The sequence below is a fragment of the Bombus terrestris genome, chromosome 2, assembly GCF_910591885.1.
Source record: "Bombus terrestris chromosome 2, iyBomTerr1.2, whole genome shotgun sequence".
NCBI classification, from domain to species: domain Eukaryota; kingdom Metazoa; phylum Arthropoda; class Insecta; order Hymenoptera; family Apidae; genus Bombus; species Bombus terrestris.
In genome coordinates, this window is record NC_063270.1 from 8,761,825 (window position 1) to 8,771,722 (window position 9,898).

Consider the following 9,898-nt stretch of genomic DNA (forward strand, 5'->3'; position numbering starts at 1 on the left):
GCCGTTTCCCCTTCATTCCCGGAAAGCGAAATGGGAAATACCGCGTTTTCTTGCCGCTTGGCTGGTGCAAGATGAAAATAAAGCAACGCAGATGGGAAGAGGAAGAATAAGAGAAACCGGCAACACGGAAAAATGGAAAGCATCAGCGCGCTCTTTTTACCTTCTCCTCGTCGGTCAAGAGCAACAACGTGGTCCTCGGCTTTACCATCCCATCAAACCGCGCATAGATTTTTGTCTCGTTATCGACTACAATTTATGAACCGATAGACAGATCGTGTAGTCGTCTGAGGAGTCTTATACCCGATGCTTATTACATCTCGTCATAGGAAAGCACGCGAATGGTCGATTAGGCTGTCGAGGCGTAACGACCAAATGAAAATTGATGAGAGTGAAATTTCTGGGCTGTGGATTACCGGCGGCGACGGTAGTCCCGAAATCTCAAGTAAACGCGTAGCCGATAAAATTGCGAAGCGTCCGTAAGAAAAATGATCTTACCAGAACAATTACGAGTACGATATAATTACGTGTTCTACATTCGTAAACTTCTTTTCCGAAGCGTGCTGCAATTGCGAAGCGTCTATAATTATGGCTGTGCGCCCTAAATTCGATGTCTGCGAGGTGTTCGATTAAAACAATCCGGATCGAGCTTAAATTCAGCTGCTACATATGTAAATTATGCCAGACCGTTGTTCAGGGAAAAAGCTACAGACGTATGTGTATTGCAATCGAAGGAACACGAAAGGTGGAAATTGTGCAAATTCCAACGGGATAATCCGTACGAAACGTAAAAATGCGCACGGAAATATATAAATTATACAAACCGAAAGCTGTAAAACATTTAGAAAGATATTCTAACGTATCTAACGTACTGACGTTTAAGTAGCTTTTCTGCGATCAGCCAGCTAATACGTATCGAATCGCGACAAGCTTGCGTGTAACAGTGGCAGTGAAGTGGCTAGAGACAAGAGAGAACACAGGATTTACGAAACGTGCCACTGTGGCAAAAGAGAGGTGTTTGCTGACATTTTCGACGATGAAGTGGCGTCAAGCGAGAAAAGAGAGTGGCGCGAAGCAGTGAAATCTTTATAATTTTCACAAGGCAAACGAAAGGCTGAACCGGAGGTAAAAAGGACCGGACCGATCGCGAGTGTAATAACGAGGCAAACATTAAGCGCAAGAACGCCTCGGGTTGCGCCAAAGGTCCCCTCTTAACACACTTAATAAATATGTTTATCGCTTCAGTGACTTCCGTCTATCGGCTGAGTGGATCCAGTGACGTCACTGGCGCTTCTCTAACGTCATGTCACGATAAAACAAAACCGTCGTTGTCGGATCGCGGCAAAATAATTGCCCGTTATCGGCCTCGAAAAGCACGTTGTATCCCTACACTTTGTCCGACAATGTATTCCCGATTCTATTTACGCTCCGCTTCACGACTATTTTTAACGAAAACGAACAAAGTCGGGGGGCAAGCGAACGACGAAACCGCCATCCGACGATTTCTTCGACGCAGAGTGCAAAGTCTGCCGTGCCGAATCTGAATGAGAATGTTCTATTTATTATCGGTCGTCTCCTCTTTGGCGACTCTGTGACTCGAGAATAGCGATATTTTATTACAATTTATAATTCTTATTACGCAATCCTACGTTTTTAGATGAATGTATATCTGTATATTTTTGCGCTACGATATCATTCAGATAACACCCTGTATTAAAGTTGATTTCATCGTTCGTAGTACACGGTTCAGTATGCAACTATGTGTATATTAATAAAACTGAAAACCGTGGGATTATAGAGGAAAGTACAATTATAACGAGATTATTTTATGTTGGAGTTAAGGCGTTTATTCTTATTTAGTACGGCAAAGGAGAAAAAAGATGTAGAATATCTATTTATACGTTGTTTGCTCGTACGTGTTGTTCTATTCAGCTACGACAGGTGGAATGAAAAATTCCAGAAAAATCGATTATCAAAGATAACGTGTTGTAAATGGACGATGCGTTGCCTTGTCTCTATACTTTAGCCTCTCTATACCAAAGGTCTGTTTATTTCGTTAGATCCTTCTTTCAAGTATTTCTGAAACGTTCTCAACAGACGTTAGTACGTCTCTCGTTGCTCGCGCAAAGCATCTTAACAATGTTTTCTTAAACATCATAGTAAAATCCATATACCAACTCGACAAGAAGAAGACACACACTACGTGTTTAGTAAGTCGTTATATTCGAGTAACTTGCATCTCGAGATGACACGACTGTGCACACAAATACCGTGACATTTCAGAACGAGCAAAAGTAATTATTGACTATCGTTCGTGTTAATAATATTTGGAAGTCACCTTACACCGCAACGTTACAACTCCTATAAATACGTATGTATATTATGTGGATTTGAATACGAACAATGCGAATGTGTTTGAATAGGAGTAAAAAAGCACATAAAAAAGGAAGTAGCTGCATTGATACCGATTCAAAGCATTCGATGTTTATACTTGACGACACTGATTACGAATACAATGCAAAAATATGTACATATCTGCGTCTCTATCTCATAGTAGTGTAACGGATACTTTCAATTTTCTATTGATCATTTCCAGCGTGTTGCGCGTCGTATTTTCAAGTGTCTTTTTCGGCCTTCGTTATTCTTGAACGACGAACGATATTTACGCGAACAAATAAAATTCGACGAGACGGATTCATAAAGAGCTGAAAGAATAGAAACGATTTAACAGAAAACGATCGAGTCCTCTTGAAACGTTAAACGGTAGTCAACTATAAAACATAAAAAAGAAATCAAGTTGGAAGCTTGCGGGGTCATCGAAAAGCTCGTCACCTCCATTGTACTCACGTAAACTGAAACAATCGGACGGTATCGACAATCAATAGTTGCAACTCGATTTACGAGCACGTTCTGCAAACTATAGGTAAACACCCTCTAACGAAGATGCGTTTTGAGTTTCGTCGTTTTTTGTCTTCGTATCCTTCTATTTCTGCTTTTCTCTCTCTCTCTCTCTCTCTCTCTCTTTCTCCCTTTTCCTTTTTTTTTTTGCTTGTTAAAAAAGAATATCCGTCGTTTGAGGGAATATCCATCTTCTCTGGAGCAACATGTCTATTTCTGACACGTGGCTCATACATCAAACTCTCATTCTCTACGTACTGTACTGACCCACATATGTTACAAGCAACGTCCCGTATAAAATCCCATACTCTGATAAAATGACGAATGTAAGCTTCATTTCTATTCGACGATGTTTTGTCGTTCCATCATGAACGTATCGCCCTTCTCCGGGTAACTGTTTTACAAAAAAATGATTCATATTCGTGTGGATACGTCAGAACGAAGAACGTACCATGTCGATCGAACGTTTATTGTTACATTGTTTCGTGGTAATTTAATATCGTCGTTTCATCAGTTTAATAAAGAATACACGGACGTCGTTATAACGATTCGTAGCAACGGAAACGTCGGTCGTAACGTTAATATTAATTTTTCCATCGTATACCGAGTGATACGCCTAAGAAATAGCATCGGTGCGTTTCCAATAGAAGACAAATTTCAATAACGTTAGGGGAAATTCGATGGAGGAAAAATTATAATCGTGAGTCGTACGATACTACGACGAGATAAAAATTCGATATCTACGACAGGCACCATGTTTATAAAATTGTTTGTGCGCGATCACGTTACGTGTTTACGTTATGATTTATATTATGCGTTTAGTCGATAAAAAGAACAGAGTGCTGGATGTCAGGTCAAATCAAATTTCCGAAACCCCACTTTGACCTTCGGTAGACATCTTACACCTGTATGAACCTCAAGATTAGCTTGGATTTGTTACACAAGAACGACGATGCGGATCAAGGATGAACGCGCTGAACCGACTCAATAACGTTCATAGGGTTCGGAAGCGACGACACGTTCTATTTATTCTTAACAACTACTTCTATCAACCGAAGTTGTATAGTACTCCGCAGACACGATGCAGAAATTCCCTTTACGTAGTCTGCTATTGGAAATTACATTTTCTTTTCGATAAAAGTTTGCCTATCTTTCCTAACAAAAGGGTACGAGTTTAATGGCTTCTAACATGATCGTGCCTTGTATCCTTTTCTATCACGCGGCAAACTCATTAAAAATGAAATAAAACGTTTGAGAAACGATACAAGAATAGCTGGATTTCTACAACGCGAAATGATTAACGTTAAACCATAGAAGAAGAAATATATTACGATTAGCTTACGAGTTAAACGTATTTGCTTGTTCCTTCATGACGACGAAAAATACGATTTTAACAGAATATTTCAATCGTTAATTATATACGATCATAAAGAATTCGTGGCATCGCTTGTAAAAAAAGAAGGGTTCCGTCGTCTAATCTCAACAAATGACACGATACAGTTACATCGTGTCGACGAACTCACCTCGTCCTTGAACATCATACGCATTCTAATGGACGCAAGTAACTCGTGCGTCTAAGCAAAAATTGACGTTAGTTCGTTACACGATACCTTCGACGAGGTTAATACCCGTTTAGGCGATTCGTTGTCATTGCCCTCGCTGCCATTTCCGCTCGTTGCTTTGAGTACTTGTAAATGCCGCGCAAGTCGGTCGAACGTCCACGAATAATCATAGACAATTTATTTATCGACTTGTTATTTTTGTAATTAGACGTTTCGCTTGAAACACCTCGTATACAAGCAATATTTAATTTTTCGCCCGATATTCCAGAGGATATTACTATTACGTGTATGAACGAATGGATTAACCGGAATACGAATAACGCGAGTATAGCGAAAAACGATTTTGAATAAAAATGAAAAGAAGAAATGGTGGTAATACCGATTGAAAATATTTCGTTGTTCGTGTGCTATAAAGTTTGTGCAATGCAAATGATCCACGTTTCACTTTTGTGTTCGATGACCACTGAAAATATACACGTGTACGCTGATTGATACGAGGCTTTGCACACGGTGTTCCGAGAAACGTTTAAATAAAAGTGTCTTTGAATAAATTGAATAAATTGAAGGATAAAAAACGAATAAGAAGTAGCTGCACTAATACCGATCCCAAGTATCTAAACGTTTATACTTCACAAAGCTGAATACAATGGAAAATATCTGCAGCTCCGTTTCACGTGACGCAAATTCCCGTTTATTCTGTTTCTATCCACCCAATCGACGACGCGGCGATAGAAATACGAACACAGGAGGCGTGCGCTTCATTCATCGATCCTGGCTTTTAAATTTACTGAAACCACGTAACACACTACCACGTCGTTTCGAGGACGTTACGCAACGCACGGTTAAAAAAGATGCAACGTATAACACGATCAAGTCATCCAGCCACTGTGGTTCCCGCCAATTATTTTGTAAAACCTGCAAAAACGATGCTACGACGCGTCCCGTTTGGAAACTTCGATCTAATCGAAGTAACATTTCAGCGAAACTCTCGGTAAAGCCAAGTTCCACGAAACGGCCACGTTTTGCCTCACTTTTCGCACCAGCCATTCTTTGCCGTGTACACGCGCGTCGAGTTTGTCTCGTAACGTGCAAACGTTCGATGTTTCCTAGAGAATCTTTTCACCGAGTCTGAGTCGATGGACGATGGATCGTGCGACCTCAAAAATTATAATTCGACGAATCGTTGACGACCGTACTCACGGTGGCTACGAACGATTCCGATCGATCGTAGTCGCCCGATGGATACGAAGAAGTCGACTGGTACAGGACCTAGCAAGTGTCTTACGATGGCTGTGCACGAGCGAAGACATCGATCCAACTTTGGCCTTTGGAATATATCGTGCCATTATATAATTACGTCGACGTAATGTTACATAGTTACGTAAGCAAAGGACCGTGGCACGGACACGATCATCGTACTGGCAAAGAGGCTACCAGTTCGTCGCGTAGCTCTAAAATTAATTGTGTGCTATTCGCCAGAAGTTTGCTGATTTGCGATCGAAGACCGTGAATTTCTAGCGGCTCGACGCGTTCGTCGTGATCGCTTTCGGCGCTCGTGCTGCACAGCGTTGTAAAAGCGTCATAAAGACGTACAGAAAATAAAGCGTAAGATGTCTCTGCCTCGTCGTCGAGTGTCCGTCGTTGATTTTTGTGAATCAAGTCGATTGTTTTTGCCGATCGAGGAACGTGTCTCTACGGAGATATAATCAAACACAAGGAAAGATTAAGTTTACGTCGAGTCGAGAAGAGATTTCTGTCAATCTCTTCTTTTCCAGCGAACGAATTTGATCGGTTTTTCGCCACGGAAGGAATCAATCTGTACAAACGTCGAACTACTTTGCCGCCTATGGCCATAGAAGATTGACTATTGAAAAGACCATTCTTTGAAAAAATACATTTTCGTTTCTTCCGTCTGTCCTATTTTTGAGAAACGCGTTGCATAAAAAACAGCCCGTGCCAAAAGTTTTGCTCCGAACACTAGGAGGTTCCATTGTGCCAGCGAAAGCAACGAGATACAAAAATACACGGACGTATTTCTCGTGAAAGCGCGTAAATCGTACCATCTATGACTCCGTTTACAGCGTCGATATTCTCGATTCGCGGCAAAAATCAAAATGGGATAGACAGAAACGATTTAGCGGAGGGAACTCTCGAGCGATTTACTTTCTGCTGGACAACGACGTCGATGCAGAAAGAACGCCGTGAATCGTAGACCCATAAAACGATCTGTTTCGTCGGTCGATGTATCGATCGAATCTTCTTCCTTTCGTACGATTTACATCCGATCGCGATCTACGGCGTACGGAGTTCCATGGGAAATCGACGTCGAGAAGGCGGAAAACGCGTTCTCGGCGAGGTCGACGTAGAGATACGAAGCCGCGGGCTGGTCGATGCAGCAATTAATGGTCTTCGCGGTTTCGACGAAGGAACTGGCTTGGCTTAATCGAACAATTAGTTTAGGAAGATGTTCGTCTCGTTCGAGCATGCTTAGGACGATCTTGCGTTGACATTATCATCTTCCGATTTCGCAACATAATTATCCGAATGGTCTACCTTTTTATTTAAATCCAATTAAATATGTAAATTTCTTCCTTGGCAATCCGAGTCTTCTATTTCGCGTTATTCGAGCATCTTAATCGATGTTATTCTTTCTTCCCGTGTACTGACTACGTACATTATACGCTTTATTCGTGGAACAACATATATAAGAAGGTACATCGTTCTAAACGTAGCCGACACTTGCTAATAGGAAAATTAATGTAAGCAAATATTTCCAGTAATTTGCAACATCGAGTTTGTTCGGAATATAATCATATACAAAGTTTAGAAATCAAACAGAAAGCAATTAAAAAGAGATAACTACTAGCAGGTGAGTAGAGAGACAATTACGAAACCAAGGTTTTACGACATCCCATTTCAGAAATGTGTTAAGTGAAAACAAATAGGCCAAGAACTGATGTGTTATTAAATCCATGCATAAGTTTGCACCTCGTTATCACAGCTAATTACGCATTATGATTCTATGATAAAAAATGTAATTCCAGTCCAATCAAAAGAAGAACTCGGATATCAGATTGGAATTTTAATTAGAATATCCAACGCGATACATTTTCACATGCATAAAGATCTCTGTTTACGTGGAAAGATAAATACGTATTTGACGTATCACGTTCGCTAGGAGAATTTTCATTAAAAATGTCTCCTTACAAAGTTTTATACGGCAAATTAAAAAAATCTATTCGGCCGGCATATTATCTGCAACTGACTCCTTCGGTGTCGCGAGGTGTTTTCTGGCAGTCGCCACGGTTAGTTGTTTCCAGCTGAATATTTTTAACGCTAATTAAATACTAAGTTAGAATTATATTTTGAAATATCTGTTTTTTTTATATCTTTTCAGCTTGTTAAAAATGTATTTTTTTTTTTTTTTAATGAGAAGTCGAAGTTTCTAATATGAGAAAATTATAATTTATAAAATATGGTACAATTCCGTGCTTTTCTATTTTTGTCAAATATCTTCCACTTCCTGCTACGGGAAAAACCTTCGCAATTAATGATTAATAACGCAAACATTCTGTACACATATGGAGAGCATTAATTAAGAAATATCCTGCTTCGAAGCACTTGACAATATAAAACATTTGTTTAAAAAGGTAAACGATATGTATATAAGGTCATTTATTGCCGAGTAAAAGATTCCAATCGTAATCGAGAAATTGTACGATATTCCTCTGCAATTATTATATGCATATACTTATTGGAGCGTCACGTTACGGATGTGCAGCTTCTAATTGCTTGCGAAGTAGATATAACACAATTATTACGTTCACGCTTGATTCTGTTGCCCGTTGATACATCTATAAGTCCATGTTAAAACCGCATCGACCGATGTGCACACGCGTACAAAGTAAACGTTACGTTTCTGCATGCGCTCCTTTGTGTGCAGACTAAATCGAGTTGGTGCTCAATTTGAAGCTAACTTCGATTCACAGCCGAGCTCGGAGAAGCATACGTTTAAACAATAATTGCGCCATTCAGACGCGTGACATCGTTTAATATCGTTATTCAGCACCGGCCGATGAATGTCGGAATACATTCTTCGGTTCTTCAAGAATCGGCAAACCCTGCCTAATTGGCAAGCTTGTCTTCGAATTATTTATCTACTATAAACACGCTGCAAAACTCACTATTTTCTTCCTCTCCCGTTTTACTGCATCTTCACGGTTCCCTTAAAGCAGCCAAGTTACATGAAAGGGCGAAGCTGATATGTAAGTGTTATACAAATTTCACGAATACAAACCTTATTAAACGTGCGTGGATAATTTCTGAAAAATTACATTGCAATTCGAAAGGTTGATCAGTTGATAATTACTTTGATATTGTACTGTATGTATTATTACGTGTATTATATATATGTACACTGATTCTATCAAATAAAGGTATTCATATTGGAGAGTAGTTTAGCGATATAGGATATAAAGCAATTGTAAAAACAAACATGTAACTCGATGAAACGAATGTGAAAGAATTTCACTCTACATCTTTAATTCGTTGCTCTCGTATCGAGTCAATTTTTCTACGGTATCAGCATCGATCACGCGCGTGTAATATCTGTTAGGAACAATAAACATTCGAATTCATAGGTGCGGAGAAACGAATTACTCTATAACTTACGAGTGCCGACATCGAGCAATTTGAATTTGCACCTACAATTTTTACAACCGTTGCAACGAAACGGAACGTTTGCGACGATTATTACGATGATTATTACGCAACTCGAAATTATCCTGCTTCATTCACGTATTGTTCGTCTAATCTTTTCTTTCGACGACGAAGAGAATGTAATTATGTAATCCGTTTAAGACTCGACCAAGCTAAAGGCAATTCCATGCGATAAACAAATTACCGAGATACGAAACTCGTATCTCGATTATTTAAGGAGCTGCTCGGATGTAAAAGGGAAACTGAACTCTGCTGATATTCAGCAATAACGATACTGTACAAGGCTGACTGCGTACGAGCGATATTTTACTGTGCGAGGCCCACGCGACTACATATCTTTCTTTGTGCTGCTGTTAAGAGCAGCAAAGACAGACGCAAAGCGTCGTTCGTGGAGTTGCCGTGTAATCGTCGCGAAATACGATTCAAGTCGAAAATAAGAACCGTGTAAACGATACGTATGTCGAAATAAATGTTTACAGCTACGTTACAGCGAATAAACGTCACCGAAACGCACATGCTTGCAGAACGAAAGCTAATCTTTCAAATCTCATGCTAAACGTGCAATTAATTAAAAGCGCCGTTGGATCGGTGCAACAAAGATTCTTTCGATACGCATACAATTTCCAGCAACTTACCTGATCGATCGATAGAACGGAGATTAAATTGAAAAGTAGAGAATCCTGTAAGCAACGCGTTACATCGTGGTAGAAAAGACAAATTGA

At 39.9% G+C, this 9,898-nt stretch overlaps 1 long non-coding RNA gene across 1 annotated transcript in view; it reads right to left on the reverse strand.

The window, feature by feature from the left end:
* Positions 1 to 5,825, reverse strand: part of LOC110120135 — a 29,406-nt gene extending 23,581 nt beyond the window's left edge. The window contains exon 1 of the long non-coding RNA XR_007227721.1: positions 5,658 to 5,825. This is a non-coding gene — a long non-coding RNA (uncharacterized LOC110120135). The remainder of the gene's footprint in view (positions 1 to 5,657) is intronic.
* Positions 5,826 to 9,898: the final 4,073 nt, after the last annotated feature.